Raw genomic sequence first — 25,457 nt, forward strand, 5'->3', positions numbered from 1 at the left:
AAAAATACAGAAATTAACTGGGCATCATGGTGCATGCCTGCATTCCCAGCTACATGGGAGGCTGAGGTAGGAGGATTATCTGAGCCTGGGAGGTTGAGGCTGCAATGAGCTATGATTGCACCGTTGCACTCAGGCCTGGGAGACAGAGTGAGACTCTGTCTTGAAAACAAAACAAAACAAACAAACAAACAAACGAAGTGTTTTTGTTTTTATTTTTGCCCTTAAATATCCACTAACTTGCAGAGGTTTTCCATAAAGATACCTAGTATCTGGTATTTCACACCTATTCATAACTAGAATATGAGTCTGTATCTTTCTGTATTTCTTTTTTTCCCTTTTGAGACAGGGTCTCACTCTTTTACGCAGGCCGGAGTGCAGTGGCATGATCTGGGTTCACTGCAACCTTATCTTCTCCGGGATCAGGTGATCCTCCCATCTCAGTCTCCCCAGTAGCTGGGACTACAGGTGCACACCACCATGCCTGGCTTTTTTTTTTTTTTTTTTTTTTTTGGTATTTTGTAGAGAGGGTGTCTAGCTATGTTCAGGCTGGTGTTGAACTCCTGGGCTCAAGCAATCGGCCCACCTCACCCACCCAAAGTGCTGGGATTACAGACATGAGTCACTGTGACCAGTGTTTCTTAATAAGGACACTTCAGATATTCTGGACAGCAAAAGTCTTTGTTATATGGAACTATTCCCTGATCCACTGGAAATTTTATATTCCTGGACCCTCTTGATAGCTCTCTCTCTCCAATCACTGTGGCAGCCAACAATGTCTCTACACATTTCTAAACTGTCTCTGGCAGGAGTGAGGTGTGGGAAAACAAAATTTACCACACTTGGCTGAGAATAATTTTGAGTTGGATTATTCACGTAACTTCTAAAATGTACTCATTTATCTAATACAATTATTATTTTGCTGCTGATATCTCACTCATGATAGCAAGGCAGGGAAATTGCAAAGATTACTTCTTCCCCTCTCAAAATGACCTGTCAGTTTGAACATACAGCAATCAAATGTTAGAAAAGTCAACAATTGCATTAATTGTTGACCATACGTACATTTGCTAAATGTTATCTTTGAACCATTTTTACACATACTAAGATTTAAGCTAAATATGCAGACTTTGGAACACCTTAAAATATGAAGGAATGACTCTGAAACATAACAACTCTTCAAGAATTATGACCAAGAGGTATTTGCAATTGAATAGGAATTATGCAAAATGTGTACTTTGAATAAATTTATGTTAGCCATTTTACTTTGGCTTATGAGGTATAAGTTACTGAGAACTTTAGTTTTAATATCATAAATGGGTATTAAATACTTTCAAATGCTTTTTTCTAATTGTAAAACAAAATTATGAAAATGAAGACGAATCATGTTGTATTTTGATGATAAGAATAGTAAGTCACAGGTAAGCCCATAATGCACGGGAATTCTTGCCTTTCTTATTATGACATTTAACCACACTGCAACCAGAAAAAAATCAGTGAAATAAACAATTCAAATACATCAAGTAACAAGGGCTTCTGAAGTACAGTATTTCTCGAGTCAAATGGAAATGTTAATTAAGTCCTTATTTAGACTGAAAAAGCTAAGCTTTTTTGTTATAAAATAACTGCTCTGGCAGACTTCTTGCACTGTTCTGAAGAGGTCAGGCACTCCTGCCTTTCCTCTTTGTACCCTTTTGCCCAACACCCTTTTTTATTTTTAAAGAATATTTATTATGCATTATTTTAGTACCTATAGCACTATACTAGGCACTCTGAATTGTGTCAGGGTAAAAAACGAAAAAAGTAAAAAAACAAAAAAACAAAAAAAACCGTTAAAAACCCTCTATTTAAAAAATAATTTATTTTCCAGAGAGTAAAAGCTTTAAAAAGAACTAGATGAAACAGGCATGCATGCTGCAAGTGATAAAGTGGCAAAGTAGGGCGGCAGAAAGAACACTAAACTTGAGTTAGAAAACTTGGGATCAGGCTCCTCTGAGTGACATTGGGCAAGGCATTTACATCTACTTCTCTTTTAAGTCCCAGCTTTCTTTTCTGTGAAACAAGAATAATAACATTTCTCTTAGACTTGTTCTGGGAATTAACAAGCTAGCTCTCTGAAAGCACCACCATAGTATAATGACTGGCACATAAAACCAGCCACTCATTAAATGTTTCTTGTCCATAAAGCCCGGAAATGAAAAACAAGGTAGGATTACTATCTGGTGAAGTTTTTCATCATGTTAGGTTAACTGATCAAAATTTCATAATCTCTGTAGAGAAAAAGCCCTGATCTTCAACAGCAGAAAAGCCCTAGTTGCCTTCAATTAAACCTGTTTCTGCCAATCCATTCTCCACTTTCAGTACTATTCTGTGCGGCCCAGCAAAGAAAAAGGTTCAGGGGTACATGTGTACGTTTGTTACACAGGTAAACTTGTGTCACAGGGGTTTGTTGTACAGATTATTGTCACCCAGTAGTTATTTTTTTCTGATCCTCTCCCTCTTCCCAACCTCCGCCCTCAAGTAGGCCCTAGTTTACGTTGTTACCCTCTTTGTGTCCATGAGTTCTCATCATTTAGTGCCCACTTACAAGTAAGAACATGTGGTATTTGGTTTTCTGTTCCTGCATTAGTTTGCTAAGGATAATGGCCTCCGGCTCCATCCATGTTCCCACAAAAGACATGATCTTATTTGAAAAAGTTGTATCTTATGGCTATATATTAATTGTAGTAGCCAAATGAGAACGTATTCTTTCTTGTATTAGGAAGATGAGTGGGTCTACTTGTGTAGTTATAGCCAAAAACAGAAGACAAGCATAATAAGAAAGGAGCAAAAAAAAGTTAAAGAGCTGAGTTTCCAACTGCGGCACTATTTACATTTTACATAATACTTTGCTGTGGAGGGTTATCCTGTGCACTGTTGGATGCGAAGCAGCATCCGTGGCCTGCAGTCAAACCCCACCAGTAATGTCAACTGAGAATGTCTCCAGATATGGTCAAATGTTCCTTTAGGGGGCGAAAATTCCCCTGGATGAGAACCACTGATTTAGATGGTAATAGAAGGCAGGAGGAAAAAGAGTGAGGTAAGTAATAATACTGCCCACAAAATTCACAATTAAAAAGAAGCACAATTTTAAAAGACATATCAATGCAAAAATGATATATATTTATATAAATCATGTCAGAGGAAAACTATCAGTGTAATTCTCCAGTATATAATACAGCATCTACCTGATACTATACAAGAAGAATGAATGCAATGCTATGAACTGTGTCAAAGGTCAGAAGCTGAGAGAAGGGAAAAATGAATTGTGTGGGGGTAGAGAAAAAGATATGAAAGTGAGTAAGCTCAGGAGTAACTTTTTCAGTATGCCGATTAAAATTTTCCTTTTAATTATTTTATTTATTGTTTTTTCCAAAACAATAACCGAAGAACTCATGGCAGTGGATTTTGCCCCTTTTATGGGTAGGCAGGTGGTCAAACAGGTTGAGATGATCAGAAATAAAGGGTTATTGGAAAGCAAAGTCAGATTAAGACACAAAAAGTCTTTGTCAACTTCCCAATTTTGTCTTCTTTATATTAACTTGCAATAATTCTTTTTCAATTAGATGTACTGTGAATGTCTTCTCTAATTTGCAACTTGTCTTTTCATTCTTTTTAAGGTGACTCTTGATGAAAAGAATATCACAATTGTAATGCAATACAATTTAACAACATTTTCCTTAATGGCTTTTTCATTTTCTCTCTACTCGAAAGATACTCTCCTAAAATTTGTATAGTTTTGCTTTTCATATTTAAGTCTCTACTCCACTTAGAGCTGATATTTACACACAATATAAAGTAGGGGTCAAATTTCATTTTCCTCTTAATGGATAATCAACGATCCCAGTATCACTTATTGAAAAGTCAACCCTTATCCTAATGCTAGCTCTTTTATATACCAACTTACCACCTATAGATAGATGTTTCTAAGCAATCTATTTTGTTCCACTGGTCAATCTGTCTATCTTTCACCAGTATCACACTCTACTAATCACTATAGCGTTATATTAAATCTTCATATAAGTCTCCCTACTTTATTCTTCTTCCTCAGGAACATCATATCATTATCTTTAATCTCATATTTCTTTATTAAACAGACTTATTTTATATTCTCCCTGATAATTTTTAATATATAAAATATTTATGAGTCTTTCTTTAGAACATGGTTTCTGACACTCATTCACGATGCCTTGGTTTATAATTTTTGACAGTAAATTCATATTTTGGGGGAATTTTACCTGTGGAAATTTGTTGGGTCCTGTGTTGAAGGTAGATTCCTTCAACAAAAATTTATGTTTGCTTCTGCCAGCTATATGGGACTACCTTAAGTTCTTGGCTTTAATTTTTGTTTTTTGTTTTGTTTTGTTTTTTGGTATCACTTATGTAGTGTGAACTTCAGTAGCAAACCCACAATACCAGCTTGATATTCAAATGATCAAAGAGATATTTCATTCCTATGCACAATGTCAAGGTTTAAATTAACCAATTGTCCTTGCATGGGAAATGATAGCTGATTTTAATAGGTACCCTTCCAATAAAGATGTAGATATTTGGACATCCATACTGAGGGGACCTTAAGAATAGACTCTACCTTGGATGTGTCCAGGATTTTGACTGTCTCCTGTTCCTCTTTCAATAGGAGGCCATGAAAACAAAATTATAACCCAGAATTTACCAGGTTCAGCAAGTACCCTTAAGGCTTACCTCTCTGAACACTATTTTTTATGTAGGATTTGTGTTTGTTTGTTTTAGCCTCTTAGTATTTGCCATCTTTCCAGTTCATAGTTGCATATAAACACTATTTTTATATTTCACATTATTGTTAGTTGTTTATCATGAAGTATCAGGGTACCTAAGTTCACCATACTAACAAGACATAAAGTTTAAATTTTATTTTTTCCCCCTCAGCTTTATCCTTTACCTTATTTCTTTTAGAATGTCTTTAATCCTTTTTCTTTCTGGTTTCAAAAAGTAACAAATACTCATTTTGAACAAAATTCAAATGGTATGGAAGTATGAAAGTAAAGAGTTGTAGCCCCCATCCCTCCCTCCACATAACCCCAAGGAAAAGACACTGTTAATTGTTGGCTCTTATATAATATTTATAATTTTATAAATTATTAGGCTCAGTGGACTTACAGCACTGTATGCCACCACTCAATATGCTGTACAACCTTAAATTTTGAATGCCCCTATGTAGCTGTTATGCTCATTAAAGGAACTCAATATCTGAACTGGCTTTGGGCTACCATTTTCTCTGGCTATGTGCTGAAAACCCGTGGTAACTTATTTAAAGGATGGCCTGGTTAAAACATTCCTCGTACCATAAAGGTTATTTGATGTGAAAAAAGACTGCCAATGTTTGTTTTAAAGCTTGTGTATTTTATTCAAAAATGGCTCAAATGTAGTTTTTGGTAAACTTTTGGAAACAAGGACAGAGGCTCTTTAAAAACTAAAATTAATTTCTGATAGAGGTAAGTCATAGAGTCTGCAAGAAAATCTGCTGCAAAATTTATTCAAGAAACAAACTGAATAAAAAGTAATATTTATATCAACCACGGTTTCAAGAAATAGTGATAAAGACAGGAAAATAAATAGGCAGAAGATATATTTTTTTCTATATTATAAAAAGCTGAATGCAGAATGAGAGAAAAACTCTAGACAATTGAAAAAAGCTTTACAAGAAAGGAAATGTAATTATAACTATTTGGTGCTGCAGAGAATAATATTTATATAACATCAATAAGGTAAATATTTGTTTTTGGTTTACCTAACTATATTTCAAGGATGGGATAACAAAGAGGTACTAGGTGGTAGAAGTATGCTAAGTCATCATCCGTGATAATAGACAAATGATCTATAACTTCTTTCTATAACGTCTCATATTGGTAAACCTAGAGCTAGCAGTTAAAAAAGAAACATATTTACAAACAGGTACCTGAACAGTAGAAAACAATTTTTTTTTTTTTTTTGAGATGGAGTCTCACTGTCACGCATTTTTTTATTTTTTTTTTTTTTTTGAGATGGAGTCTCACTGTCACGCAGGCTGGAGTGCAGTGGCACGATCTCGGCTCACTGCAGCAACCTGTGCACCCCAGGTTCAAACAATTCTCCTGCCTAAGCCTCCTGAGTAGCTGGGATTATAGGTGCCTGCCATCAAACTAATTTTTGTATTTTTAGTAGAGGTGGGGTTTCACCACCTTGGCCAGGCTGGTCTTGAACTCCTGACCTCATGATCCACCCGCCTCAGCCTCCCAAAGTGCTGGGATTACAGGCGTGAGCCACCGTGCCTGGCTAGTAGCAAACAATTAAAAGCAGCTATCTGTAGATGAATTCCAAGGGTTGGGGCACTCAGTACTACTTAACATGTACACATAATACATGAATAAAAATTTTAAAAGGAGAAAAGAGTAAGGTCATAATAGAGAATCTAAGGATGCATATGCATTTTACTTTGTGTTTTAGCACCCAAGAAAGGCAATGTGATGTCATGAGTGCTGGATTCCGATACATACAAATCCCAATTTGAATTCTGGCTCACTAACTGACTAACTTGAAAGTCCTTGAGCAAGTCAGTTAATGTTTTTTAGAGTATATTCCTTTATATAGAATCTGGAAATAATGATTCCTATCATGCAGATTTATTTTGAGGCCAAACTATAATCTATATGTAGCATAGGGCACTTAAAAATGCTCAATTAACAGTAATTTCTATCATTAATCATTATCTCTCTTCTTGCCGAAAATAACTACATGAAACCTCGTGTATCCTACGACTTCATTTTCATTTTGAAATCTGAATCACATACCAATCAGTTGAATGTTATCATCTATACTTTACAGTGAAGCAAAAAAAGATGAACTTGCCCAAATTCTCCTATTAGTAAGAAATTAAATTAGCAACAAAACTGTATACGCTTAGTTTACTTAATGTCTGATGTAAACAAACAGGAAAGCATAGAAAATAAGAAGTGGTAGTCTATTCTGCTTAGTAGAATGTTTTAACCAGTAAAGTTAGCTATAAGGTGATTAATGGTGGGGGAGATAGAAGAAAATTTCCAAACAGAAAATAATTGTGAATCTAGGTACCAGCCCAAAGCCCAAGGTTTTCTAATACTCAAAAGATAAAAAGAAACTTAATTCTTTATACTGAAAGTAATATATATAGACATATATTTTTTGAAACAGGGTTTCACTCTGTCACCCAGGATGGAATGCAGTGGCACAATCAGAGCTCACTGTAGCCTCAGCATCCAGGGCTCAACCCGTCTTCCCACTGCAGCCTCCTGAATAGCTAGGACCACAGGCACAAGCCGGCACGCACCACCACACTCAGCTAATTAAAAAAAAAAAATTTTTTTTAGCCCTGTCTTTATGGAAAATACAAAAAAATAGCTGGGCATGGTGGCGGGTGCCTGCAATCTCAGCTACTCGGGAGGCTGAGGCAGGAGAATCGCTTGAACGCGGGAGGTAGAGGTTGCAGTGAGCTGAGAGTGCCACTGCACTCCAGCCTGGGTGACAGTGCGAGACTCCGCCTCAAAAAAAAAAAATAAAAATAAAAATAAAATTTTTGTAGAGACAGGGTATCACTATGTTTCCTAGGCTGGTTTTGAATCCTAAGCTCAAGCCATCCTCCTGCCTCGGTCTTCCAAACTGCTGGGATTACAGGCGTGAGCCACAGTGCTCAACTTTAAAGTAAAATATTGCTAACAAGTTATATTTAATAGTGATCATGTGCCTTCCTTACCTAACTCTGTTATTCATTTGTACCTAGGCCCTCATAATTTTGTAAAGCATGCTCTAAAATTTATCTTTACTTTAAGATGACAAAGGAGAACAATTACATATAACTTCCAGGAATGTGGGCTTGAATGTAGTAACTTTTTACACTTGGTATCTGGCCTGATTATGATGCATGGGTCATAGGAAAAAAACCTCACATGTCTCTCTCCTATGATAACTACTCCCTACATCTCAAGCACACTGTTTAGGACACCATTAACCATCTGTGAACCAGTTCTGAAGGGCCAAATCTGCAAATCCAGGGCCATTAAAAATGAAACAGGAAACATAAACTTTCTGAGGGCAGAGACTTTGTCAGCCTTGTTCATTGCTGTGTCATCAGTGTCCACTACAATGCTCGGCAAATAACACTTAGTAAAAATTTGTTGAATGAATACATTTTTAAAAAGTAAATAAAATTCCTAAGTATTTATTTGAGTTTTCAATATACAAAGACAAAATGATACAGTACAAAGTAAAATAATGTTAATTTTAAAGCTCATGACATATTTCCTTAATTTAAAACAATCACATAATATAGATTGAATGAAGGGCTACCCATTCGAAATAAAAATTCTGCTTCTTACAGACATGCATAGTCAATGTTATGGTTTAACTACTGTCCCATAATGTGGTACTTTTACCCACTCTTTATTAGTAAAAATAATAGTAATAGTAACTGTAACACTAATTTCTAACCTAAACTCTTATAGCCACCATAAAAATATAAGCTTTATATACATTATCTCATTCACTCTTCATAACAAACTTACAAGATAGGTATTGTCACCACACTTTACAGATGAAGAAACTAGAGTTCGAAGAAATAATCTGCCTATTTTGTTCTACAAAATGGTGAAAGCCAGATAAAATCAGTTTAACTCGAAAATACCTTGTTTTCCAGCAGAGACAGTTAACACACATACATAGGCTCACATTACATCTAGCATGTTGTCTTATCCCAGGCACTAGAGAATATTCGCCCATTCTTTCAACATTTTTGAACACCTATTATGTTCCAGGCACTATGCTAGGTTCCCTTAAAGATCACTTGTAATTCAGAAATACATATAAAAAAATGGCACATACCCAGATTCTTCTATAGAATCATAGTGCTGAGAAGTACAGTCTGAAAGTTTCTCCCTCTATACTTATCTACGTGTGATACGTGTGCTTTTGTTTGTCCTACTAAACCATATGCTTCTTTGTGGCAGGGTGATATCAGATTCATCTTTTTGGGTCCCCAAAAAAGGTCTAGCCTGGTGCTTTGGTCATAAGAAGCTTTCAATATACACAGCTAAATATAAAAATATACATAAATTGAACTAATTTTCCTTGGGTAAGAAAAAATTCAAATAAAAATGTTATCTTCCAACTTTTTGTCAACTATCTCACAACTTTTAAAAAAACCCTCACACAAATGCCAAAACAAGGTAACTTTATTATTTTAAATATTTTACTTTATTGGTAAGGTTGAATACGATTGTTAAATTTTAATGGAAAATATAAAATATATTTTGATAAACAGAATAATCTATGTAAACAGGTTTTGTTTGCATTTCATATATTATAACCTTAGGTAATTTATTTTTAATAATACAGCTTTTCCCTACAATCCACATTAGCACATGTGATCACGTAGGGATAAAAAGATTCCATTTTAAAAAGTATAACAATAATTTTTCTATATTTCTCAGAGCTATTATGATTACAGAAATACATAAACACTTGATTCTGTAAGAATTATATGTAAAAAAAGAAATCACATCCTGACAGGACTGACACTATACTTTGCTTCTTAGTCTAGATAAAAATAAAATCAATTTGAAAGGACAGATTTTAATCTCAGATGTGACTGAGCATTTTTTTTTTTTTTTGGTGGAAAAATTATATGTGACAATTCATGCTGTGCATTAGAGATCAGAATCTGGCCCTAAGTTTACATGATTGATGGGTTTCTATTTGAACAGGCATAAATGTGAATGGCAACTGTAATAATGCTTACAGACAGAGTTAATGCAATCTCAACCAGTTTCTCCTGTTATCTTCACCATAATATTACTTCCACTACAGCAAAATGTTTTTGAAATCCACACATAAAATCCTATGCATTGCTTAAAAATAACACAAAACAATCTATACATACACACATTCAAAACATGATTCTAATAGGCAGGACAGACACTTATGTTAACTACTCATTCGTGGCAAAGACCATTCAATAAACAGTTTCTAAAATTACGTGTTTAGCAAGGGTACAACTCATTCATTTTTTAGTCATAAGGAAACTCTGACGATAGAATAGCTCGCTATATAGTGGTATATTTTTTAATACATTCTTCACTGATCACATACACACATATTTATTTCACTGGCCTGATTTCTCACTGCAAATTCTGTCTGGCTCTAAAATCACAAACTTCAACTTTGGACTCGTTCTTCTTTGATAGAAAAGAAATACTGCAGTAATATCTTCTGGCAACCTGACAGTGGGCTGGCTTTAAGTGTACCCAGAAGAGAAAAAGGACACAGCCCAGAATACTAGCATGCGATAATGCCTTACTGTTATTAACCCTTGTTTTTCTATTTTTCCTCAAAATCGCAGGTAATTCTTCTTGATGTAATAATATAGAAATGAATATATATATATATATGTATATATCAGAAATGAAATGAACCACTGGCAGGCATAAATTTACCTTATATATTTAATATAATTAAACCGTACTTCTGGTATCTAGTAGTAAGATCTTAAGCAATTCATCCCATATAGTAATATTTGACCTTCCAACCTTATAGAATAATTATGGTAAGAAAGGGAAGTAGCATTTACAGGTGTCAATTAACTTCTACGTTACGTGTCACAGGCTTTACGTATATTTTCACATTTAATATGCTAAAGCAACTCTGAGATACATATGATCATTTCCACTTTACATACAGGAACACTGAAGATCAGAAATTTGAAGTAACACAGTAATAAATAGCAGAACCAGGAATCAAACCAAGGTCAAAGTGACTACGCTAATGATGAGATGAAATAATAAAGCGAACAGGTAAATATGAAAGTGAAAAGAACCAGTAATTCCAATTCAAGTAATGGCAAAGTAACTTAAATTACACTAATTCTCTCACTGATAACAACCATAAACTATGAAAAAATACTAACGCCAATAAGCAAAACACAATTGTTTGAAGACATACTACAGAGTGACCAAATGTAGGCAGAAATAGAAAGAGTGAGGATTTGACCCTCGAAAGAAGATAACATCACTGGGCAACATATAATTCTACATTTATATGGCTCTCCTGAGGTACAATGGTATATGAGCAAGTAGAACTTAAGCAGAAAGCCACAGTCTTACTTGCTTGAGGTATCAGAGGGCAGAATTCAGGGTTGAGAGAATGGCTGAAAATCAAGGGTTGGGAAGGGGGAGTCCAGAAAGGAAGAAAATACAGAGGAGGAGTATATATTTATATATCAATTCCCACCTAGGCTGGCACCTAAACTGTACATGCATGGGGAAGACTCCAAAAACCCAATGGAAAGTAACAGTTGGAAAGCAAAAATAAGGATTTCTTCTACTGCCCATTACGTGAGACAAAGAGTTTCAAGTTTGAATCCCATCAAATAAAAGCAGATTAGTAACACCTCAGGTTTTCCACAGAAATCCATAAAGGACCACGTTTTAGGAGTAAATATTATGTCCCTATACTAAGGAAGTCACCCAAGGATTATGAACAAAACCAAAATAGACCCACTCTCTAACAAAACATCAAACCAAACCTTCACTAGATAAATGTGAGCAGCTACGGATTTAACTGTTAGAAAAAAGGTCAATACTCTTCAGAAGAAGATAACAGAAACTAGAGTCTCTACAGTGTGTCATCTATATCTAATACACAATAAAAAAATTCTTAGAAATGTAATGAAACAGAAAAATACAAACCAAAGTCCACAGAAAAAGCAGCCAATGGAACAGACTCTGAGATGATTCACACATGTACCTTATAGCAGCTATTACCAAGAACATAAAGAAAAAGATCATCATAATAAATGCCCAAATAGCATTTCAGCAGAGAAATAAAACCAATAAAAAAGAACCAAATATACCTAAAAATGGATAAAATTTTATATTATATATATTTTACCATAACAAATATTTTTCAAAAGCATCACATGCAAATTATGAAACTAAAAAGTACAGTATCAAAATGAAAAATTCACTGGATAGGCTTAACAGCACATTGGACATGGCAGAGAAACCAGCCAGTGAACTTGAAGAAACAGAGAAATTTCTAAAGAATAGTTCTGTGTAAGTTTTATTACATGATATATCTGTGACAATTGCCTGAATACTATATGAGACATGACCAAAAGGAAGACGTAATACTAAAAATGTAGTAATGATTAGAAAGAGTCTTCACTAGAATGAGCTTTACTAGAATAAGCCATTGAATTAATGTTAACAATTCATAATGAGGTTGGGTGCAGTGGCTCATGCCTATAATCCCAGCACTTTGGGTGGCTAAAATAGGAGGATTGCTTGAACCCAAGCGTTCGAGAACAGCCTGAGAAACATGGCAAGACCTGTTTCTTTCTTTTTTTTTCTTTTTATACTTTAAGTTCTAGGGTACATGTGCACAACGTGCAGGTTTGTTACACATGTATACATGTGCCATGTTGCTGTGCTGCACCCGTTAACTCGTCATTTACATTAGGTATATCTCCTAATGCTATCCCTCCCTCCTCCTCCCACCCCACAACAGGCTCTGGTGTGTGGTGTTCCTCACCCTGTGTCCAAGTGTTCTCATTGTTCAGTTCTCACCTATGAATGAGATCATGTGGTGCTTGGTTTTCTGTCCTCGCGATAGTTTGCCCAGAGTGATGGTTTCCAGCTTCATCCATTTCCCTATAAAGGACATGAACTCATCTTTTTCATGGCTGCATAGTATTCCATGGTGTATATGTGCCACGTTTTCTTAATCCAGTCTATCATTGATGGACATTTGGGTTGGTTCCAAGCCTTTGCTATTGTGAATAGTGCCAAAATAACATACGTGTGCATGTGTCTTTAGAGCAGCGTGATTTATGATCCTTTTGGTATATACCCAGTAATGGGATGACTGGGCAAGATCCCGTTTCTACAAAAAATCCAAAAATTAGCTGGGCATGGTAGCGTGCAGCTGTGGTCCTAGCTACTCAGGAGGCTGATATGGGAGGATCACTTGAGCCCAGGAGGTTAAGGCTGCACTGAGCCGTGTTCATTCCACTGCACTCCAGCCTGGGTTACAATGCAAGACCCTATCTCAATATATGTGTGTGTGTGTGTGTGTAAGTAAATAAAATAAACTTGTTCATTTTGAAATGTCAACAATTTTTCTTAATTTCTTACCCATAATATAACCCATAAGCCTTATCCATAAACATTACCCATAAATGTCAACAATTTTTCTTAATTTCTTACCCATAATAATAAAAGGTGGCCATGGTTTAAGCGAATATGGAAAAGGAAATCTGACCTAAGTTCATTTACAAAGTATAACTGTAAGTATGATTATAAATATAAATGGTATACCATCTCTAAAGTCATAGGGCATTTCATTTGTTGATGCATGTAGTATGTATCCTGTGGTCTTGAATCTGTAAACCTATTGTTTGAACTCTGACATCAAGTAAACAAAGCAAGCAAAATGATAGCTATTGCTTTAAATTTTAACAAATAAAGCTAGAGAGTAGATAGGAAAACGAATGATCAAGGAACTGTCGATGTCTAAGAAATGGTGGTGTCAAATATTACTAAGCAAAACATGTAGATCTAGTTATAGATCATGTCTTATCACAAGTGAAATAACCTCTTTTCAGAGGCTGAACAAAAGAAATTTGTTTTCAAAATTCATTTTTCTTTTCTAATTCTATTCTCAGTTATATATCTATTATCTATATACTCTATATATGTATACTCTATCATATATATATATATATATACATATGGGTAGATAGAGTTATGGGTTGAACTATGTTCCCCCAAAGATATGTTCAAGTCCTAACCTCTAGTACCTATGAATGTGAACTTATTGGGAAATACAGTCTTTATAGATGTAATTAAGATGAGGTTGTACTGAATTAGGGTAGGCCCTAATCCAATCCTTATAAGAAGAGCAGAAGAGAAACAGACACACAGGGAGAGTGCCACGTGATGATGAACACAAAGATTGAAGTAATATGTCTACAAGCCATGGAATGCCAAAAATTGCTGGCAACCCCAGAGCCAAGCAAAAGGAACAAATTCTCCCCACCAGCCTTCAAAAAGCAAGGCTCTGCCAACAACTTAGTTTTGGACTTCTAGACTCCAGAACTGTGAGAGAATAAACTTTTGTTATTTTAAGCTACATAATTTATGGTAATTTGTTACAGTAGACCCAGAACACTAATATTAATAGAACAAAATTGTCTGTTTCTTTTTGTTTTTCCAGTGGAAATACTGAATCAGTTTTTCAGACCAAATAAACATCTGATCAACGTATACATAAAAGAGATTTAATCCCAAGAAGATTCCTCAAATCACTCTGTCCTATAAATGGAATATTTCTCCAAATAATAGTGGTTGACTTCAGTTAAAATTTCAGAACAGTCCATGCATACTCTACATTTTTAAACAAAATTTGGAATGTACATAGTTTCTATGAGACTCAGGTTAATAACCGTTGGTATAATTTTTCTAATGTGGTTTCTGGATAAATCACATTTTCATAGTTTTAAACATGAACTTTAAACTGCTTGTTTGGACGTTTCAATGTGAACAAAATTTAGCAGCAGTAAAACAGATATAATGATGTAAAACAAGTTTCGCATAAAAAGAATCATTGTTCTTTTTTAAGAATTGAATTTGCTATGAAGAATCTGTTTTCAATTATTTTGCAGAGTGGGATAACTATGTCATCTGTTTATTGAATTACATGTTATGCAGTGCTAAGAACCTAAGCTTATTACTTATATTATCTATTCCATTTAATCCCCACATTATATTATTATTAGCACTCAGATTTTAAAGACCTACAAATTGGGGGTGAAAAAAATCAACAATTTGCCCGTGGCCACACAGCTGGTAGAATGCATGGTTGTGGTTAATAAATCAGCCTTAATCAGGTCTGTGGATTTGTGTTCTTGTATGTAGGCATACCTCATTTTCTTGTGCTTTGCTTTATTGTGCTTTGCAAATGGAAGTTTTGTGACAGCTCTGCACTGAGCAAGTCCATCAGTGCCGTTTTCACACACAGCATGTGCTCACTTCATGACTCTGAGTCACATTTTCGTAACTGTCACCATATTTCAAACTTTTTCATTATAATATCTGGTATGGTGATCTGTGATCAGTGATCTTTGATGTTTCCACTGTAATTGTTTTGGGGCATCACGAACTGCCCCAATATAAGAGGGCAAACTTAACTGATCAATGTTGTGTGTTCTGAATACTCCACTGCCTGGCTGTTTCCCTGTCTCTCTCCCTCTCCTTGGGCTCCCAATCCCCCAAAATACAATACTGAAATGAGGCTAAGTAATAAACTATAATTGCCTCTAAGTGTTCACATGAAAAGAAGAGTCACATGTCTCTCAGTTCAAATCAAAGGCTAGAAAGAATGAAGCACAGTAAGGAAGACATGTCAAAAGCCAAGACAAGTTGAAAGCCAAGCCTCTTGCATCCAACAGTTAGCCAAATTATGAATGCAAAGGAAAAGCTCTTGAAGCAAGTTAAAAGTGCTATTCCAGTGAATACACAAATGATAAGAAAGAAAAACAGCCTTGTTGCTGATACAGACAAACTTTTAGTGGTCTGGATAGAAGATCAAACTGACTACAACATTTCTTTAAGTCAAAGCTGAATCCAGAGAAAGGCCCTAACTCTCTTCAGTTCTATGAAGGTTGAGAGAGGTGAGGAAGCTGCAGAAGAAAAGTTTGACACTAGCAGAGCAAGTTGATTCATGAGGTTTAAGGAAAGAAGCTGTCTACACAACATAGAAGTGCAAAGTGAAGCAGCAAGCACTGATGGAGAAGCTGCAGCAAGTTATCTAGAAGCTCTAGCTAAAATCACTGATGAAGGTGGCTATGCTAAATAACAGATTTTCAGTGTAGATAAAAGAGCCTTCAATTGGAAGAAGATGCCACCTGGGATTTTCATAACTAGAGTAAAAGTCAATGTCCCACTTCAAAGCTTCAGAGGAGCCACTGATTCTCTTGTTAGAGACTAATGCAGTTGGTGACTTTAGGTTCAAGCCAATGCTCATTTACCATTCAAATAATTCAGGGCCCTTAAGAATTATGCTAAATCTACTCTGCCTGTGCTCTATAAATGAAACAACAAAGCCTAGAGGACATGTTTGCAGCATGATTTGCTGACTATTTTAAGCTTGCTACTGAGACCTACTGCTCAGAAAAAAAAAAAAAAAATACTCCTTTGGAAAAATTACTACTCACTAAGAGTATATCTAGTCATCCAAGAGCTGTGATTAAGATATACAAGGAGATTCATGCTGTTCTTATGCTTGGTAACATAACATTCCTTCTGTAGCCCATGGATCAACTCTTCTAACTTGAAAAGTCCATCGACTTTCAAGTCTACTTAAGAAATGTATTTTGTAAGGCTGTATCTGCCTTACAAATAGTATCTGCCTTACAAATACAGATAGCGAATCCTCTGACAGATCTGAGCAAAGTAAATTGAAAACCAATTTACTTTGTCAAGTCAATTGATGTAGCAATATTCGTTGCTGTCTTATTTCAATATATTGCCACAGCCATCCCAATCTTCAGTCATAATAAAGGGTCTTGCCTGGATGTTGATGGCTGCTGACTGGTCACCATGACTGTGACCAGTTAGCAACCATCAACAACCAGGTAAGACCTTTCACTATCAAAGGAGGCCATCATGGTGGCTTATGCCTGTAATCCCAGCACTTTTGGAGGCAAGGCAGGCAGATCGCTTGAGCCCAGGAGTTTAAGACCAGCCTGGGCAACAGGGCAAAACCCCGTCTCTACAAAAAAATATAACAATTAGCCTGGTATGAGAGTGCATGCCTGTATTCCCAGCTATTTGAGAGGCTGAGGTGGGAGAATCACTTGAGTTCAGGAAGTCAAGGCAGCAGTGAGCACGATTGCACCACTGGACTCCAGCCTGGAAGAGAGAGTGAGACCCTGTCCCCCCCACCCCCCAAAGCACCCCCCCATTTTTAGAAAACTATTTTAAAATTAAGAAATGTGCATTGTTTTTTAAGGACATAATGCAATTACACACTGAATAGATTATAGTATAGTGCAAAGATAACTTGCATATGCACTGGGAAAAAAATGTGTGGCTTGCTTTATTGTGGTAGTCTGGAACCAAACACGCAATATCTCTAAGTATTCCTGTAGCATTCTTATAAATCATACCTGCTATGTTCAATTGCCTTTCTAACCTCTAAAACTTTTTACCAGTACAACTTTCCCTAAAAATGTGGAAAATAAATGAAATAGCACCTGGGATTAGAATTATAAATATCTATGGCTTATTAATTACTTGGTCACAAATAGAATGAAATTAATAAAGAACAAAGGGCTTGATTCTTAATAAGTTAGAGCTATATACCATTGATACAGTCTGATGGTTAAAGAATAACTAAAGTTCAAAATAAGATGTATGTGGATGAGTTAGAAAAGAAAACGTAAGAAAAAGAAATTTGATAGTATAGTCAGTCTTCTGTATTCACAAGTTTTGCATCTAAAATTTCAAGCAATCTTGGATCAAAAATACTCAGAAAAAAGACAATAAAAATAACATGACAAAAATAAAAAATAATCAGAGTAAAAAATATAACAGCTATTTACCTAGAATTTAGGTTGTATTCGGTAGTATAAGTAATATAGAGATGATTTAAAGTATAAGGAGGATATGTGTGAGTTATATGCAAAAATTGCACTGTTTCATATAAGGGACTTGAACATTCCTGGCTTTTGGTATTCATAGGGGGTTCTGGAGTCAATCCCCTGCAGATACTGAGGGAGAAATGTACACTGCTTATGAGGAAGCATGGTTTATAGGAATATTTTTACTAATTAAACAATGGTCAATTTTTAGTAGTTTTAAAAAATACTTAAGTGAATTATACTAAACTAAGAAAATATTTAAATAATATTTAAAATGCAATTCTAGGAAAATAAGTTTTAGAAACAGTTAATGAAAGTGCATACAGGGTTATAAGAAAGAATTTTCTGCTTCTGAGAGCTGTTATACTAAATTGGCTTGCTGAAGGAAGCAGTGGAATCTATTTCTTTGAAGATCCTTAGAAATAGAAGGCATACATTATCAGCAATTCAGAAAGGTTTCGGTGTGTCTCTGTCAGAAAACAGCCAGTGGATATAACCACCTCATGGTTCCATAAACTCTGGTGACTGCATAATAATACTATTGTTATAATTGTGAGGCAAGGGCAACACAGCTGCTTTTTCTTTGGTGATCAGGATTTGCTGTCCAAAAAGTTGCAGAATAAATTGAATGTAATTAGATGAAATTTTCCCCAAAAGAAAAGCAAGAATTAATTTTGACTCTAGTTACTGAAAGAAAACTCAGAATCTCTACACTGGGCTTTTTAAATATTTATCATCTTCTTTATTTAGAGAAAGCATTCCTCTTATGTGAAACTTAAAAGCAGACACGTTTTTATGGATGACCTTAGGCTGATGAGTTGAATTAACACTAAATAAAAAATTCTAAGCATATATATATATAGTTTTTTTGTATAAAATCCCTTGAAAGATTACATTTTAGCGAATTCTACTTAAATTTTTTAAAGTGTATATTTTTATTTCACTTTATTTTCATCTACTTAAGCCTTTATTTTTCATGAACGAAGAAAAGCCAGATTCCTTATACATTTAAAAATCTATATGGTCAATTTCTTTCCAAGCAAGCTTTTCTTTTAAAGGTAATGTAATTAATTTGAAATTTGAAGGTGGCATTGTGATCCACAATCCTTGCCCAAATGCTCTTTTGGGAGCAATAGGAGCTGTCATAGAATTAACTAAAAGTTCAAGTAAATATTTTGATATGGAATTTTCACAAAACGTAAAACTGTGAGAGTTGTAAAGGGATGGTTTCCCAAGATTTTGGAGCACTTTATATTAGCTGTTAAAGAAAAGGGAGGAAAAATGCTGGGATATCTTTAACTACATAAAATTCACAAATAGTATGAATAACTCTAAAATAAATAGAAAATAATTCTAATTTCCAATTTTATTTAGTACTTATAGTTATATATGTGTCCAAGATAGATGTGAAAAAGTCCTGTTTTCAAATATAGGTACTTAATTTTGGTTATTTAAATCCTTGTTCTGTATTTAAGGATTTAAGATAGTCTTATTCTATCTGTTACTCTGGAGGTAAGGGCAAATGCATCTTGACGTAATTTCTGACACGCAATAGTGTTAAAAGAGGAAAAAAAGAAAATAAAGAAATAGCTATGCATATATAAATTCCTACAGTAAATAATACTTTTCATTTTAAACTAAAACCCAATATAATTCTACTTGCTTCTACATGATTAATAACAGAAAACTCATAGTAGAAATATTTCATTGCTTGCCTCCAAAAAATTGTTGACATCTTCTGTTGCTATCTGCCATGGTGGTCATTCCTCTGTGTTTGATGGAACTAAAGAAGTAGTAGGGTTCTACGGATTGATGAAGGGAAACAGTCTGTGCTCTTGTTGATTTCTGGTATTTATTTTCTTGGTCCTGTTAAAAAGGATACCAGGGTAAATTTACCAATTTTGAACACATCCAGTTATTCCGTATTCTTTTACATTCACATTTAAGGAAGTTTTGAGATTTTTCTGCAGTCTCATTTAAAATCATAGAATTGTAGAATCTAACAGAAAGGGCTTGTTAAATTTAAGACTGAAGATTCAAACAGAGCTATTATCAATCAGGTAATTCAATCCACTTTACAGTATAGAAAACCAAATCAAAAGAGGTTAAATAAACCATCTTCTAGTCAGTTAGTGGCAGATCGGACACAAGAAAACAGTTCTTTTTACTCCAAGTTTGGGGGCTCTTTCCTCTAGCTGGGGCTCTTTCCCTCTTTGAGAAAAGAGAGGGAGGCTGGTAATAGCACTATAATGACCAAGCTGATTTCTTAGCCCTAATACTTAGGGAAAAATCTAGAACAAAACCCATAAAGCATGATAGCATAATATTTAGATTATCAATTCATAGCACACCATTCACTCAACAGATACCTAAAAGGTATTATTTTGTTAAAATATAACTAGGACATTATTTTATTAAAAAGTATCTATACTGTGTTGGCAACATAGTGAGACTATGTCTCTACCAAAAAAAAAAAAAAAAAAGAAACAAAAAGTGAGATATGGTGTTGCATGCCTATAGTCCTAGCTACTCGGGAGCCTCAACCAGGACGATCACTTGAGCCCAGGAGGTCGAAGCCGCAATGCACTACAATCATGCCATTGCACTCCAACTAGGTAACAGCGAGATGCTTCCTTGAAAAAAAAAAAGTATCTGTATGATCACACATCATCAAATTTCTGAGTTTTATCCATTGTCATGATCACTTATCTTTTCCAATCCTCATCACTGCAAACATCTACTACTCTACTATCCACAAAAGTTGAGTGATTTTTAAAAATTATCTATAGAGAAACAGAATGACATTTTTAAAGAGAAAACTGAATTTCAGACTCCCTTGTTCAAAATTCCCCAAAGACTTTCCATAACATCTAAGGCAAGGACTTGGATCCTGGTTACCTTTCTGAAAGCCCATCTGATGATTCTTCCTCTTGTTTCGTATTCTATAGCCTTAGTGGCTTTCACGTTCTTCAAACATGCTAAGTGAGCACGCTCTTGATTTAAGTCTTTGACCTTTGTCTTCTCTCAGATTGGAATGTCTCTTTAGATAACCACATGTCTGTTCCCACTGACTAAAACACTCTTTTTCCTTGAAAGTTCCTGGAATGTTTCTGGATCTACTCAAATATCACTTCCCAGAGAGGATTCTCTCACCAGTCTAGCTAAAAAACCTCTGCCTCTGACTTTTACCCTTTTCACCATGGGCCCTTATTCTCTATATCCATACCTGCTTCATTTCCAAACACAGTATATATAATTCCTAGATATTATGTAGCCCCACCATCCCGGTGAAGCCAGATGTCATTTGGAATTAAGTATTTTTGGTATTTTTAAGGTAATATAGTACATGTACTATAATTATGCAACATCTCCTACTCTTCTCCCCTCCCATCCAAGAGGTCTGGGAAGGCACCCTGAAGTCAAATATGTTAATAACCTTGCAGTAAAACATATATTCATTCTAAGCGAGATTTTTTTAAAGACTATAACTAGGGGCAGAGCAAGATGGCAGAAAAGAAATCTCCACTGATTGTCCCCCCAGGCAAGGACATCAATTCAACAACTATCTACACAAAAAAAGCACATTCATAAGACTCAAAAATCAGGTGAGCACTCACAGTACCTGGCTTTAACTTCCTATCACTACATGAGGCACTGAACAGGAAAAACAGTCTTAAATAGCTGATGTCACCTCTCCGGCAGCAGAAGCATGGTGTGGAGAATGTTTGGTGTGCTGGAGAGAGAAAGATTGTAGCATTTATGAGGCATTGAGCTCAGTGCTGCCCTATTATAACAGAAAACAAAACTAGACCAAACGCAGCTGATGTCCATCCAAAAAGCGAGCATTTTAACCGGGCCTGTTTAGCCAGAAAGGAATCGCTGATCCCAGTGGTCCAAACTTGAGTTCCTGTAAGACTCATCAGTGCAGGCTAAAGTGTTCTGGAGCCCAAAATAAACTGGAAAGGCAGGCTAGGCCATAAGGACTACAACTCCAAGGCAAGTCCTAGTGTTGAACTTGGGCCAGAGACAGTGGACTGGGGGAGCGGGGGAATGTGACTTACTGAGACGCCAGCCAGGGTGGGGAAGGGAGTGTTGGCATCACCTCCTCCTAACCACAGGCTGTACAGCTCGTGGCTCTGAAAAAGACCCATTCACTCCACTTGAGGAAAGAAGATGGAAGAATAAAGAGGACTCTGTCTGGGATCTTGGATACCAGCTCAGCCACAGTTGGGTAGGGCACCAGTTAGAGTTATGAAGCCCCTTTTCCAGATCCTGCTAGTGAATGACATTTCTAGATACACCCTGGGCCAGAAGGCAACCTGCTGCCTTGAAGGAAAGAACCCAGTCCTTGTAGCATTCATCACCTTCTAACTGAAGAGACCTTGGGCCCTACACAACCAGCAGTAATACCCAGGAACTACATTGAGGGCCTTGGGTGAGACTCTGAGACTTGTTGGCTTCAGGTGAAACTAAGCACATTCCTAGTTGTGGTGGGTACAGGGTGAGACTCCTTCTACTTGAGAAAATCCAAGGGAAAAGCAGAGGGAACTTTGTTTTGTACCTTAGTTACCAGCTCAGTCACAGGGGTTAGAGCACCAAGCTGGTTCTTGGGGTCCTAGGTTCCAGGACTTGGCTATTGAATAGAATTTCTAGACCTGCTTTGTGTCAGAGGAGAATGTGCTGCCCTGAAGGGTTAGTCTCAGCCAGGCAGCATTCAACACAAGCTGACTGAAGAACCCTTGGGCCTTAAGGGAACATCAGTGGTACAGTAATCCGCATGGAGATACGGTAGCGGGAGCCACAGGGTGAGGCTCCTCTGCTTTTAAAAAGGGGAGGGAAGAGTGGGGAGGACTACGTCTTTTGAGTTCAGTGCCTGCTCAGCCACAGTACAACAGAACACCAGGTAGACTTCTAAGATTTTTTACTCTAGTCCCTGGCTCCTGAATGGCATCTCTGGACATGCCCAGGGACTGGGGGAATCTGCCACTCTGAAGTGAAGGATACAGGCATGGCTGGCTTTGTCACCTGCAGATTGTAGAGCCCCAAAGCCTTGAGTGAACACAGGCTGAAGCCAGGAAGTGGTTACAGCAAGCCTCAGGTGAGACCCAGTGCTGTGCTGGCTTCAGGTCTGACCCAGTACAGTTTTAGTGGTGATGGCCACAGAGATGCTTATGTCATAATATCCCCAACTCCAGAAGGCCTAGAACAGAGAAAGAGGCAGAGACAGAGACGGGGGTGGGGTGGGACAGATGGACTCCATTCATTTGGAGAATGTGAGGAAAGAGAACAAGAGTCTATGCCTGGTAATCCAGAGAATCCTTCTGGATGTTGTCCAGGACCATCAAGGCAGTACCTTTATGAGTCTGTAAGAATTACAGCATTACCAGGCTTCGGGTGCCCCTAAAGCAGATACAGCTTAGATCACAACACTTAGATTACAACAATCAAGTCCTTCTGAATATCTGGAAAGCCTTCACAAGAAGGACAGCTACAAGTAAGTCCGGAAAGTGAAGACTACAGTAAATACCTAACACTTAAATGCCCAGACATCAAAGAACATCTACTAGGATCAACACCATCCTGAAAAACATGACCTCACCAAATGAAATAAAAAAGGCACCAGGGACCAATTCTCGAGAAACAGAGATATGTGACTTTTCAGACAGATAATTCAAAATAGCTGTGTTGAGGAAACTCAAAGAAATTCAAGATAACACAGAGAAGGAATTCAGAATTCTATCCGATTAACTTAACAAAGAGATTGAAATAATTAGAAAGAATCAAGCAGAAATTCTGGAGCTGAAAAATGCAATTTGCCATACTGAAAAATGCATCAAAGTCCTTTAATAGCAGAGGTAATCAAGCGGAATAAAGAATTAGTGAGCGTGAAAACAGGCTGTTTGAAAATACACAGAAAAGACAAAAAAAAAAAAAGAAAAAAGAAAAAGAAAAGAAAAAACAATGAAGCAAAGCAGGCTAGAAAATAGCCTCAAAATGGCAAATCTAAGAGTTATTGGCCTTAAAGAGAAGGTAGAGAAAGAGATAGGGGCAGAAAGTTTACTCAAATGCATAATAACAGAGAACTTCCCAAACCTATAAAAGATATCAATATCCAAGTACAAGAAGGTTATAGAACACCATGCAGAATTAACCCAAAGAAGACTACCCCAAAGCATTTAATAATTGAACTCCCAAAGGTCAAGGATAAAGAAAGGATCCTAAGCAGCAAGAAAAAAGAAATTGCATACAATGGAGCTCCAATATGTCTGACAGCAGACTTTTCAGTGCAAACTTCACAGGCCAGGAGAGAAGAATGGCATGACGTATTTAAAGTGCTGAAGGAAAAAACTTTTACTTCAGAATAGTATATTTGGTGAAAATATCCTTCAGACATGAATAAGAAATAAAGGCTTTCCCAGACAAACAAAAGCTTAGGGATTTTATCAACACCAGAACTTTCTGCAAGAAATGCTAAAGGGAGTATTTTGATCAGAAAGAAAAGGACATTAATAAGCAATAAATCATGGAAAGTACAAAACTCACTGGTAATAGCAAGTACACAGGAAAACATAGAATATTATAACACTGTAACTGTGGTGTGTAGACTACTCCTATCTTAAATAGAAAAACTGAACAATTAACCAATAAAAAACCACTAACAAGTTTTCAAGACATAAACAATACAATAAAATATAAATGGAACAAAAAGTCAAAACAACAGGGGGATGAAGTTAAGGCATAGAATGTTTATTAGTTTTTTGTTTGTTTATGTAAACAGTGTTAAGTTGTTATCAGCTTAAAATAATGGGTTATAAGGTAGTATTTGCAAACCTCATGGTAACCTCAAACCAAAAAAAATACAACTAATACACAAAACATAAAAAGCAAGACCCAAGAAAATCACCTTCACTTAAGGGAAGACAGGAAGGAAACAAGACCACAAAATAACCAGAAAACAAATAACAAAACGCCAGGAGTAAGTCCTTACTTACCAATAAAGACACTGAATGTAAATGGACTAACCTCTCCAATCAAAAGACATTGAGTTGCTGAATGGATACAAAAAAGACAAGACCCAGTGATCTGTTGCCTATGAGAAATACACTTCACCTATAAATATACACATAGACTGAAAGCAATGGGATGGAAAAAAAAATATTCCATGCCAATGGAAACCAAAAGAGCAGGAGTAGCCATACTTCTATCAGAAAAAATAGATTTATAGTCAAAAACTATAAGAGAGACAAAACTGGTCACTATATTATGATAAAAGGGGTCAATTCAGAAAAAATAAAACCCACAATTTTAAATACATATGCACCCAACACTGACACACCCAGATTTATAAAGCAAATATTATTAGAGCTAAAGAGAGAGATGAGCCCCAATACACTAATAGCTAGAGGCAGCGAGGTGCAGTGGCTCACGCCTGTAATCCTAGCACTTTGGGAGGCCAAGGTGGGCGGATTGTCTGAGCTCAGGAGTTCGAGACCAGCCTGGGCAACATGGTGAAACCACATCTCTACTAAAAAAAAAAAAAAAAAAGAAAGCTAGAGGCTTCATCACCACACTTTCAGCATCAGACAGAACAGATTGTCCAGATGGAAAAATCAACAAAGCAACAAAGCAACACTGGACGATCTACACTATTAATAGACATTTACAGAACAGTTCATCCAATGGCTGCAGAATACACATTTTTTTCCTCAGCACATGGATGATTCTCAAGGGAAGA

The 25,457-nt window shown here is 36.2% G+C and overlaps 1 protein-coding gene across 1 annotated transcript in view; it reads right to left on the bottom strand.

Moving 5' to 3' along the window:
* MBD5 (methyl-CpG binding domain protein 5) overlaps positions 1-25,457 on the bottom strand; it is a 520,295-nt gene that overhangs the window by 263,313 nt on the left and 231,525 nt on the right. Inside the window, exon 4 of the mRNA XM_011943076.1 lies at positions 19,438-19,588. The gene's annotated coding sequence lies outside the window, so the exon portion shown is untranslated. The remainder of the gene's footprint in view (positions 1-19,437; positions 19,589-25,457) is intronic.

This window comes from Colobus angolensis, unplaced genomic scaffold (assembly GCF_000951035.1).
Source record: "Colobus angolensis palliatus isolate OR3802 unplaced genomic scaffold, Cang.pa_1.0 Scaffold215, whole genome shotgun sequence".
NCBI lineage: Eukaryota > Metazoa > Chordata > Mammalia > Primates > Cercopithecidae > Colobus > Colobus angolensis.